The sequence below is a fragment of the Eleutherodactylus coqui genome, chromosome 4 (genome assembly GCF_035609145.1).
Source record: "Eleutherodactylus coqui strain aEleCoq1 chromosome 4, aEleCoq1.hap1, whole genome shotgun sequence".
In the NCBI taxonomy this organism is placed as follows: Eukaryota; Metazoa; Chordata; class Amphibia; order Anura; family Eleutherodactylidae; genus Eleutherodactylus; species Eleutherodactylus coqui.
In genome coordinates this window covers 231,415,473-231,427,873 of record NC_089840.1, presented here as the reverse complement: position 1 = coordinate 231,427,873, position 12,401 = coordinate 231,415,473, and the positions used below count along the sequence as shown (strand labels likewise).

Below are 12,401 nucleotides of genomic sequence, written 5' to 3'. Positions count from 1 at the left end.
AACATTTCTGTAGCAAAAGTATAGGCGACCCCCTCAAACCATTCAGTAGAAACTGCAAAGGAGGGCCCCAGTATCATTTCTGTAGCAAGAGTATAAGCGGACACCAGTAAAATTTCTATAGCAACAGTATAGACGGATCCCAGTAACATATCTGTAGCAAAAGTATAGGGAGACCACAGTAACATTTCTGTAGCAAAAGTATAGGGAGACCTCAGTAACATTTCTGTAGCAAGAGTATAGGCGGACCCCAGTAACATTTCTGGAGCAAAATTATAGGCAGATCACTGTAACATTTCTGTAGCAAGAGTGTAGGCGAACCCCAGAAACGATGGTGTACCAAGAGTATAGGCAAACACCTGAAAAACTTTGGTTACCAAGTGTGTAGGCGAAGGCCGGAAAAATTAGTTAGATAACAGTATAGGTGAGGGCCAGAAAAATTGCTATACCAAAAGCACAAGTGCACCCCTGAAAAATGTCTTAACCGCGAGGGCAGGTGAAACCCATAAACATTTTTTTAAAGATGCAGCTCGCTGTTGCTTAATTTGTAACAGAGCCTGGAGGCAGCCGTGTGAAAAACATGGATTTTTGTTAAAGTATCCATACTTTTGAAACTTTGAAAAATTGTAAAAGACTTTTAAACAGGGCCTTTTGAGCCGCAGAAAAATTGGCAGTTCAGAGCGATGACATGCTGTTTTAGGAGGAGGAGTAGTAGTAGTAGGAGTAATAATATCCGAGAGTGATTGATAAAGCTAATTCCCCCTTTTTTGTGGTGATAGAGGATGCATTTTTCTCCTGTTGCAGTGAAAAGAATCATTAGGTTCCGCTTCTTTCCGCCGGTGGAGAAGAGAAGTCTAGGGAATGTAAGGAGAATTTATGTGTTTATCAAAGAGAAGATGATCCCAAATCTCGTGCAGAAGTCTGGACCCAGGAGAAATACAAATCACACCAGCCTGTGCAGTATCAGATGATTTCTAATTTATTCTAAGTTGTATTTGGTTTTTATACTATAAATGACATCACAGAAAAAGTATATACCTCCAAGATTAATAATAATACATAATAGGCTGAAGCTAAAATGATTAACATAAGTTACACTTTTTGAGGTGTTACTATAACATACATTGAGACCATAATGAGTTCAGTGAAAAGGAATGCAAGGCGGGGTTTGGGAGACTGTCTTATCTCCTGTCTGTCCCAGTACCATTCGCTATAGAAAGCTTTCGTTTAACCCCTTCACTACTTATACTAGCATCATGCTATACGGTATCTTTCTAGTCTACAATCCAATAAAAGAACAATTAACTGATATATTGATCTACAATTTTCTTAACAGGGAAATCCAACCTTTGTTAATCTTTATGAGTGTAAGCATGTTGGCACTGGCAGTAGACAGGCGGGTATGCTTATCCGTGATGATTCACCCAGCTGCACTAAACACCCTCTCTGACAAGACGCTAGCGGCAGGGCAGGCCAGCACCTCCAGGGCATACAGCGCAAGTTCGTGCCACATTTCCAGCTTTGACACCCAATAGTTGTATGGAGCAGAGGCATGATGGAGGACAGTGGTACGATCGGCTACGTACTCCCTCACCATCTTTTTACAGTGCTCCCTCCGACTCAGCCTTGACTGGGGAGTGGTGACACAGTCTTGCTGGGGAGCCATAAAGCTGGCAAAGGCCTTGGGGAGTGTTCCTCTGCCTGAGCTGGACATGCTACCTAATCCCTGCTGCTTTCCTGCTACTTGGCCCTGGGAACTGCGTCTTCTGCCACTAGCACTGTCAGATGGGACTTTTAGCATCACTTTTTCCACCAGGGCCCTGTGGTATTGCATCACTCTCGTACCCCTTTCCTCTTCGGGAATGAGAGTGGAAAGATTCTCCTTATACCGTGGGTCGAGAAGGGTGTACACCCAGTAATCTGTGTTGGCCAGAATGCGTCTAACACGAGCGTCACGGGAAAGGCAGCCTAACATAAATTCAGCCATGTGTGTCAGGGTCCCAGTATGCAACACATCTTTGTCCTCACTAGGAAGATGACTTTCAGGATCCTCCTCCTCTTCAGCCCATAAACGCTGAACAGATGAGAGGCAAGCAGCATGGGTGCCCTCTGCAGTGTGGCCAGCTGTCTCTTCCCCATCCTCCTCCTCCCCCTCTACCTCCTGCATCAAAACGCACTGAGATATAGACATGAGGGTGGTCTGGCTATCAAGCAACATACTGTCATCCCCCGTCTCCTGTTCCAAGCACAAAGCATCGGCCTTTATGCTTAGCAGCTAACTTCTCAGCAGGCAAAGCAGCGGGATGGTAATGCTAATGATTGCCGCATCGCCGCTCACCATCTGGGTAGACTCCTCAAAGTTTCCAAGGACCTGACAGATATCTGCCATCTATGCCCACTCCTCAGTAAAGAAGTGCGGAAGCTGACTCCCACTCCGCCTCCCATGTTGCAGCTGGTATTCCACTATTGCTCTACGCTGCTCGTACAGCCTGGCCAACATGTGCAGCGTAGAATTCCACCATGTGGGCACATTGCACAGCAGTCGGTGCTCTGGCAGCTGAAACCGACGTTGCAGGGTCCTCAGGGTGGCAGCATCCGTGGTGGACTTGCAGAAATGTGCGCAGACGCGGCACACCTTGCCAAGCAAGTCAGACAAGTGGGGGTAGTTTTTCAAAAATCATTGAACCACCAGATTGAAGACGTGGGCCAGGCATGGCACGTGTGAGGCTGCCAAGCTACAGAGCCGCCACCAGGTTACGGCCATTGTCACACACGACCATGCCCGGTTGGAGGCTCAGTGGCGAAAGCCAGAGGTTGGTCTGCTCTGTCAGACCCTGCAGCATCTCAGGAGCCGTGTGCCTCTTATCACCTAAGCTGATTAGTTTCAGCACGGCTTGCTGACGCCCACCGCTGTGCTGTTGTGCCGCGCGCTGCCGACTGCTGGTGACGTGCTCACACTTCTTAATTGAGAGTAGACGTGGCGGAGGAGGAGGAGGGGGAGGGTTTGGAGGACATGGCATAGACTGCCGCAGATACCAGCACCAAGGTAGGACCCGCTATGCTGGCTGTAGGTAGAATGTGAGCGGTCCCAGGCTCTGACTCGTCCCAGCCTCCACCAAATTCACCCAATGTGCCGTCAGGGAGATATAGTGGTTAAGTGGACCTTCCCAGTAATCTCGTTAGTGAGGGCACGATTTATGTTGCGTGAAATGTGCTTGTGTAGTACGTGGGCGGCACACCGGGAAAAATAGTGCCAACTGGGGACCGAGTAGCGTGGGACCGCCGCTGCCATCATGTTTTTGAAAGCCTCTGTTTTCAAGCCTGTATGGCAGCATCTCCAGGCAGACTAATTTGGCAATGTGCACGTTTAAAGCTTGTGCATGCGGGTGAGTGGCAGCGTATTTGCGCTTTTGTTCCAATGCTTGTGTTAGCAACAGATGAACGCTGCGCTGAGAGACATTGCTGGATGGAGTGGAGGACGGTAGAGGTGGGGGTGTGGGTGCAGGCTGGGAGGCGCTCGTGCGTGTGTCCTGGGAGGGGGATCTATGTGGCAGTTTTGGGCACAGGGCAAGAGGCAGTGGTGTGACCCGGAGGTGGTGAATGGCCTTCGTCCCACCTTGTGGGGTGCTTGGCCATCATATTCCTGCGCATGCTGGTGGTGGTGAGGCTGGTAGGGTGGCTCCCCGGCTGATCTTGGTGCGACACAGGTTGCACAACACTGTTCATCGGTCGTCCGCGCTCTCACTAAAAAACATCCACACCTTTGAACATTTAGCCCTCTGCATGGAGGCTTGCTGCGAGGGGGTGCTTTGGGAAACAGTTGGGGGATTCTTCGCTCTGGCCCTGCCTCTACCCCTGACCACTCCACTGCCTCTTCCAACCTGTCCTGCTGCTGCACTTGGCTCTCCCTCTGAAGCCCTGTCCTCAGTAGGCTTAGCAAACCAGGTGGGGTCAGTCACCTCATCGTCCAGCGGCTCTTCCTCCAAATCCTCTGTGCGCTCCTCCCTCGGACATACTGCCCTTACTACTACCTCACTGACAGACAACTGTGTCTCATGATCCTCATCCACAAAAAGCTCTTGAGACAGTTGTCGGAAGTCCCAAGCCTCATCACCCGGACTCCAGGAACTTTCCAAATGTTGGGCATCGGTCACGACAAACTCCTCAGGTGAGAGAGGAACCGTTTTTTCATGGCAGGGACCTGAGAACAGTTCATGGAAATCTCCCTGCTCAGAATATGTCATTTTAATGGAGTGAGGAGGCTGGGAGGAAAGAGGAGCAGCGAGCGGATTTAGATTTGCAGTCCCTAGGCCAGGAGTAGTGGACTGCGTAGAAGACTGGGCGGTCGATACATTGCTGAACACGTTTTCCGCCATCCATGACAGGACCTGCTTGCACTGCTTTGTTTGTAATAAAGGTCTACCAAACGGACCCGTAAATTGTGATATGGGACCCCAGAAACTTGCCTCTCTCCTAATCCCACAGCAGCCGGCTGTGATTCACCACGCCCAGGTACTTGGCCTGTGCCCACACCCTCACTTGGATGCCCGCGTACTCGACCCCTACTCCTCATCATGGCAAATAAAGAACAGAGCAGGGCCCAAATAAATTACCCCACTGTACAGCACTGACAACTGTGGCTTAATTCCCACACAATCAAAGACTTGTAGATAGCAGAGGCTCTATGCTGTGATTTCAAAAAGTTAACTCGCTGTCTTGCGCTGATATCTAGGGGTAATTTACCACTCACAGAGACTTGTATATAAGAGAGGCTGTTTGGAGTCGGGAAGACTCTAAAGCCAGTGGATAGTGCTGGTAACTGCGGCTATCTCAACCCCACCAAGGAAAGGGTATTGTGAGACGCTCTGCACAGTGGCAAAGCTGAAATATTTTGCAGTGGCCCAGGAAATATTACAGTACTGCTTAGCGGTGAGACCTCTGTCTAATGCACTGCAGACACAGAACGGTTTAACTGACGTAGTTTGCAGTAGACTAGAAAATGTTAGAGTGCAGTTTCACGGTGAGAACTGCAGGGTGAGAATGCTATTACTGAAAGGCTGGGGACAGGCCTGGATGCGTAATACAAAAATTGATGCACTACTGCTCCCAGTTAACCACAATTGTAAAGCACACGGTCAAATGTAGCCCTAAGAAGGAGCGTTGGGGTTCTTGCACGGAGGATCAGGACTGTATAACTTTCCCTATAGATGTGTCTGTGTCCCTAAACTCTGCGTTATGCACTGCAGACACAGAATGGTATAACTGAAGTAGTTTGCAGTAGGCTAGGAAATGCTAGAGTGCAGTTTCACGGTGAGAGCTGGTTGTATGGCACGGCAGGCTGAGAGCGCTATTACTGAAAGGCTGGGAACAGGCCTAGATGCGTAATACAAAAATTGATGCACTACTGCTCCCAGCCACAACTGTAAAGCACAAGGACACATGTAGCCCTAAAAAGAACCATTGGGATTCTTGTACAGAGGATCAGGAGGACTGTAAAACTTTCCCTATATAAGTAGCTCTGTCCCTACACTCTGCCTTATGCACTGCACACACAGAACAGTATAGCCAAAATGGCCTGCACAGCCCTAGATGCTTTAAAAAAAATAATTGGTGCACTACTGCTCCCAGCCAGCCGCAACTGTAAAGCACACGGTCAGATGTAGCCCTAAGAAGGAGCGTTGGGGATCTTGCACGGAGGATCAGAATTGTATAACTTTCCCTATAGAAGTGGCTGTGTCCCTAATCTCTACGTTAAGCACTGCAGGCACAGAACAGTATAACTGAAGTACTTTGCAGTAGGCTATAAAATGTTAGAGTGCAGTTTCACGGTGAGAGCTGATTGTACGGCACTGCAGGCTGAAAACGCTATTACTGAAAGGATGGGAACAGGCCTAGATGCGTAATACAAAAATTGATGCACTACTGCTCCCAGCAAGCCACAACTGTAAAGCACACGGTCAGATGTAGCCCTAAGAAGGAGTGTTGGGGTTCTTGCATGGAGGATCAGGAGGACTGTAAATCTTTCCCTATATAAGTAGCTGCGTCCCTACACTCTGCCTTATGCACTGCACACACAGAACAGTATAGTTGAAATGACCTGCACAGCCCTATATGCTTAAAAAAGAAAAAAAATGGTGCACTACTGCTCTCAGCCAGCCACAACTGTAATGCACACTATGAGGAGTAGCCCTAAGAAGGACCGTTGGGGTTTCGTGAAGACAGGATTCTACTCTAACACTTTGCCTATATCAGCAGCAGCACTTTCCCTAACCTCTGCCAGCATGCGTCTGAGGCGAGCCGCGGGCGGGACTACTTTAAGTACTCGGTGGTCAGCTGATCGGCCCAGCCACTCACTACTGTGGTAGGGGAGAGGGCTGGCACGTCACAGCAGGAAGTGGTAACGCCTTCCCTGCATGTCTATTGCCAGGAAAATGGCGCTAAATATGTGGGGAAGGAAATGCAATTGACTCGAGTACCGCATGGTGTTCGTCTCGAGTAACGAGCATCTCGAGTACCCTAATACTTGAACAAGCATCAAGCTCGGACAAGTGTGCCCGCTCATCTCTAATCAACAAGCATATCCTATATGCATGCACAACTTTTTATTGTGCTTTGTCTGTATTGCACCCTTAAAATGTTAGTTAAGATGAACTATGGAAATTATGACTCATGCCCTAAATGCTTGGATGATTCTGCTGATTGGATCCACTTGCTTTGGAGATGCCAAAAACTTTATAGATTTTGGAATTTGATTCTTCTATAATAATAAATGTTTTATCTAAATACATTTCCAGAAAATATTCTTTGCATTTTGGAGGTCTCAGATCTTCTCCAACTTTTTTCTAATGAGGCATTATACTCTGTGTGGCCTGAAAAGTAATTGTAAAACAGGTTTAGTTTATGAAAAGCTAGTATTCCAAAATTAGCAAACTACTGATTTTTATGAATCTAACTAGCAAAAATCTACTTTTTGTGTCAGTACTAGAGATGAGCGAACCTACTCGGCCACGCCCCTTCTTCGCCCGAGCGCCTCGATTTTCGAGTACTTCTGTACTCGGGGGAAAAGATTCGGGGGGCGCCGTGGGTGAGTGGGGGGTTGCAGCGGGGAGTGGGGGGGGGGGAGAGAGGGCTCTCCTCTGTTCCCCGCTGCTACCCCCCGCTCCATCACGCGTCCCCGCCCCCTGGCGCCCCCCGAATCTTTTCACCCGAGTACGGAAGTACTCAAAAATCGCGGTGCTCGATCGAGTAATTACTCGAGTATATTCGCTCATCTCTAGTCAGTACTCAGTATATGTTTTATTTGTTTCCTCTGCTTTGGTTGGTTCTTTGGGGGTTATTTGTTCTGTTTTTTTACTTTGCTTTACGAAATATGCTTTTCTTTGTTAAGTTGTGAACCAGTAATGCTTTTCTGAAAAAGATCATTTTAAATAAATAACCTTTTTAAATGTCACGATTTATTATAAAGTCTTACTATGATCTAAAGGTTCATTGACTTTGAAGGTAAACTGTAATTAATGCATGGCCAACCTCAGGCTTGAGTGCCAGGTTCAATGAGATTTACTTTGTGAAGCCTATAATTATATGACATTTTTCAATCACCTGCTATAAGTAAATTCACATTTGATAAACACACTTATTGTAATAGTTGATAGGGTCACTCCAACCACTGGAGTGGTTATTATCTGCTTAACCTTTACTCCAAACACACAGCAAGTATGACATTAACTTCTATTCTAGGCATTTCTTTATAGTTTGCATCATTTTCAAAAATTGTACATGGAATATTAGGACCATTTATTTTAAAGGCTTTTCCCCCAAAATGTCTCTGATGATATATATGTAAGGCTGCTTCTCATGGATTGTTAGCACCTCTAAAACCAAAACATATGAACCTTGCATCAATTTCATGAGATTATTATTTAGCAATTGCAGTTAAATTGGTTTAGGCCTCGTTCACACTGTATTTTTTTAACGTGAATTACGAACGGATTCCGTGCTAAAATGTGCCTGAGAATCCATGTTGTTTTGCACTGCCATTGTGTCCATTGAGAAACTGTGCTGCAGTTCATATAGTGTGGACTTCTGTACATCGGGATTGAAATCTGCATTATGGAAATAAAAAATTGAAGTGTCAATTGACATTCGAAACTGCATTGGGTCGCTGCATGCAAATTTCTCCCATGGGATGGGGGTGAATCTGCAAGCTGATCCGCATGCAAATCCACAACAGAATTGTAAAGCTCAATCTTGTCTTTACAGTGGTGTTTTAAATTTTTTTCTTTAAAATCATTTTGATTTTGAATTTAACAGAAGAAATAAAAGAGAATTGACATATTTGTTGTAGTAAAATAAAATGCAAGTGTGAAGCAAAAATCACTCATGTGAATAAATCCATTCAAAATAAGGGATTTTATACAGATAGTCCCCGACATACGAACATTCGAGTTACGAATTTCAGTACATACGAACAAGGTTGTCCTCAAGCGCCTAAAGCTCATTCGCATGACGGCAGAGTGGTGGCAGCAGCGAGCAGGAGCCACGCCTGCCGCAAATAGTAGCTCTCTCTTACTGTACCCACATGGTTTTAGTACAACGAGTGTTGTGAACTCCAAACATGTCGGGTGCTAAGCGCAAAGGAAATGGTGATGCTGGAATTTCTAAAAAACGCCAGGCCATCACTATGCAAACAAAGGCTGACATCATAAAAAGAGTGGAGTGTGGTGAGAAGATGTCTGATGTTGCTCGCTCATACCAGATGAATCGTTCTACCATCGGTACCATTCTGAAGAGCAAGGATAGGATCATGGAACATGTGAGAAGTTCAGTGCCTATGCACTCTACTATTATTACTAAGAAACGTGGAAAAGTGATAGAAGAACTTGAAAATCTTCTGAGCATTTGGATGGAGGATTGTCATCAGAAAAGAAAGCCACTAAGCTTAATGCTGATTCAAGAGAAGGCTTTAAGTCTTTTGGAAGATGTAAAGACAAAATATGGGGAAGAAGCAGCAGATGTGACCTTTACTGCAAGTCATGGATGGTTTAACCGCTTCAAGGCACGTAACAACCTCCATAACATAAAGGTGACAGGAGAGGCGGCAACTGCAAATACGGTAGCAGCCCAGGAGTTCCCCGTTACACTTAAGGTAATTATCAAAGAAGGTGCGTTTTCACCTCAGCAAATATTTAATGTTGACGAAACAGGCCGTTATTGGAAAAAGATGCCAGACAGAACCTACATCAGTAAGGAAGAGAAGTCTATGCCTGGCTTCAAACCCGCAAAGGACAGACTGACGCTACTGCTTGGCGGAACTACCGCAGGAGATATGAAGATCAAGCAATTGTTAGTATATCATGCTGAAAACCCAAGAGCCCTGAAAAATATAGCTAAGGCCTCACTTCCTGTTGTGTGGAAGAGTAACCGAAAAACCTGGGTCACTCTTGCTATGTTTTTTAGACTGGTTTTATCACCATTTCATCCCCGAGGTGGAACGGTACTGCCAGGATAAGAGCATTCCCTTCAGCATTCTTCTCCTTTTAGATAATGCACCGGCCCACCCTCCTTTCCTAGATGACTTTCATGCAAATGTGAAGGTAGTTTTCCTGCCACCCAACACTACCTCCCTACTCCAGCCAATGGACCAGGGGGCTATTGCAACCTTCAAGAAATACTATCTCCGTCGCATGTTTCGTCAGGCACTGAAGGCAACTGAGGGTGAGTCTGAGATGACATTGCGTGAATTTTGGAAGAACTTCACTATCTATAATGCCATAAAGAACATTGATGCTTCATGGTGTGAAATTACCACGGCCACCATGAATGGGGTTTGGAAGGAACTCTGCCCCATGTTTGTCCACGATTCCCCTAGTTTAGCGAAGCTACAGGCAGAAGAACAAAATGTAGTCGACAACTTAGTGAGCATCAGCGAGAAGCTTGACCTTCATCTTGAGGGACAGGACTTCCATGAATATTTTGCTGTGCACAACCAGGAGCTGACAAATGAAGATCTCATGGAACTGGAAAACCAGAGGAAGGAGGAAGAAAAAGAGTACGAACTGGAAGTGGAACCAGCACTGAAGCATTTCCAGACCAAGATGATGGCAAAGGCATTTCAAATGATTGAAGACTCTCTGACACTCTTTGAATCATAGGACCCAAATGTGGAACGGTACACCAAGGTTGCAGCATCTGTCCACGATGCACTTCATTGCTACCGGGCCATATTCAATGAGAAAAAGGCATCTACCCCCCAGGCATCCTTAGACAGGTTCTTTAGGAGGATGGAAAGATGTGATGAGTCTCATCATGACGCTGAACCAGTGCCATCAACGTCAGGTGTTACAGCATCCACGCCAACATCTTCTCACCCTCCCTCTAATGTTGACATCCCATTACCACTAAGTGCTGATGACTCATCCTCTCCAATTGTTGATGCATCATTGTCTCCCATTTCTGCTGCTCCACCATCGCCCAATGTCTCCTCCACTTACAGTCAGTAATTTCCCACAGAAAGCCAGTCCACGTACTCCAGCTGTGTCAACTTATCAAGGTAAGATCCTATTTTTGTTACTATTTTTACACCCAACGACTCTATTACTTGAATGTGCATTCAAGTAATAGAATCGGACATATGAACAAAATGGACTTACGAACAGGCTCCTGGAACGGAACCTGTTCGTAAGTCAGGGACTAACTGTATTCTTGAAAACCTTTTGCATCTCTCATTACACAAAAGTTACTCAAGAAACTTGTCTAAATAAGATTGGTGGGTTTACTCCTATGAACTGCTCACTTCAGGTCTTTCCACAACTTTTCTTTAAGGTTATCACTTTAACTTTGCCATTGCAGGGGGCGGGGCCTAACCTGCAGAGGGAATGGATGCACTGTCCCAGGGCTCCTCTCCCAAGAGATAAAGACATCTTATGTGGGCATATTCAGACCTTCAGACGCCCAGTTTAGCTGCCGACACATCCTCCCTGCGGGTAAGGAGTAAGGAGAGATGTCCCACATCTCGTGTGGCCGCACGCCAGTATCGGGGTCTAGCAGCACAGTGAAGCCACGGCCTAAATTTGTAAACGCAATCCCCACAGAACCAGCGGAGCTCCCTATAGAGACACTGACCTGTAACGGAGGAACAGCAACTCACAGAAGCTCGAGCAGCCATTGTCAACCCTTTGCCCACTCCTGCACCTCCGGAGCAGATATAAATAAACAGCTGGAAAGGGGTGAGTGCCACTGGGGAAGGAGGTCAGCACAAGAGGTATTTTCTTAGAACAACACAGCCCGCTGGCGGTGCTGGACATACTGGGCAGCAAAACTATATTGAGCCTCCATTACACGCTCCCCCAGTTTCCCCCCCTTCTTCTTCCCTCCCCCCCCCCCCCATCCCCGCACACCTGCAGTTAATCTTCATCCTGCTGAGCTGTATGAAGCGTGGGAGTAGATAGCACAGAAAGACGTATTAACCCCTATAGCCCTCCCTGTGCAAACTACTCCACAGGAGAGACAGCTTGAGAGCTTGGCTCTAATTTTTTCAGAACTCTTTTATTAGAGCTCTAACCATAACAATTTTTATTAGCAAAATATAGTAGATCAAGTGGAGGACAGCACTGTGTTGCCTGAGAGATCCACCTATGCTGCATTAAAGGGGTTGTCTCGCGAAAGCAGTTGGGGTTATACACTTCTGTATGGCCATATTAATGCACTTTGTAATATACATTGTGCATTAAATATGAGCCATACAGAAGTTATTCACTTACCTGCTCCGTTGCTAGCGTCCCCGTCACCATGGATCTGTCTAATTCTGAAGTCTTCTTGCTTTTTTAGACGCGCTTGTGCTGTGCGGTCTTGTGCCTAGTGAATGGGGCCGCTCGTGCCGGAGAGCTGGTCACCGCGTCGTCATCGTAGCTCCGCCCTGTCACGTGTGCCGATTCCAGCCAATCAGGAGGCTGGAATCAGCAATGGAATGCACAGAGCCCATGGTGCACCATGGGAGAAGACCCACGGTGCACCATGGGAGAAAACCGCAGTACATCCCTGGGAAAGGACCGGCGGTCATCTTTGGGAGAAGATTTTTTAAAGTCCTTATTTCATCGGATCGGTGAGTAGCAAGCGGTTTAAAAACTGCTTTAATTTGCTATTTTATGCCAGGGGGGTGACAGGGGGAATGGGGTAAGGTAAAATTTTGAGGTTTGCCGCGAGACAACCCCTTTAAGCTAACAAGAGATCTGGGAGTGTGAGGCACGAGATGGGAAATTAAACAAACATAATGTAACAGGGGACACTGAGACCTTTGTTTTCTAAATTTGCGGACCGGATGGACTAACAAGCAGTTGCTTAACTTTGAGATAACTTACAGCAGAGCGACACAGCTCATAACTAGAGATGAGCGAACGTACTCGTCC

At 46.5% G+C, this 12,401-nt stretch overlaps 1 pseudogene; it reads left to right on the top strand.

Moving 5' to 3' along the window:
• Positions 1–8,611: 8,611 nt before the first annotated feature.
• On the top strand, positions 8,612–10,148 carry LOC136626638 (tigger transposable element-derived protein 1-like; annotated as a pseudogene).
• The last annotated feature ends 2,253 nt before the right edge of the window (positions 10,149–12,401 follow it).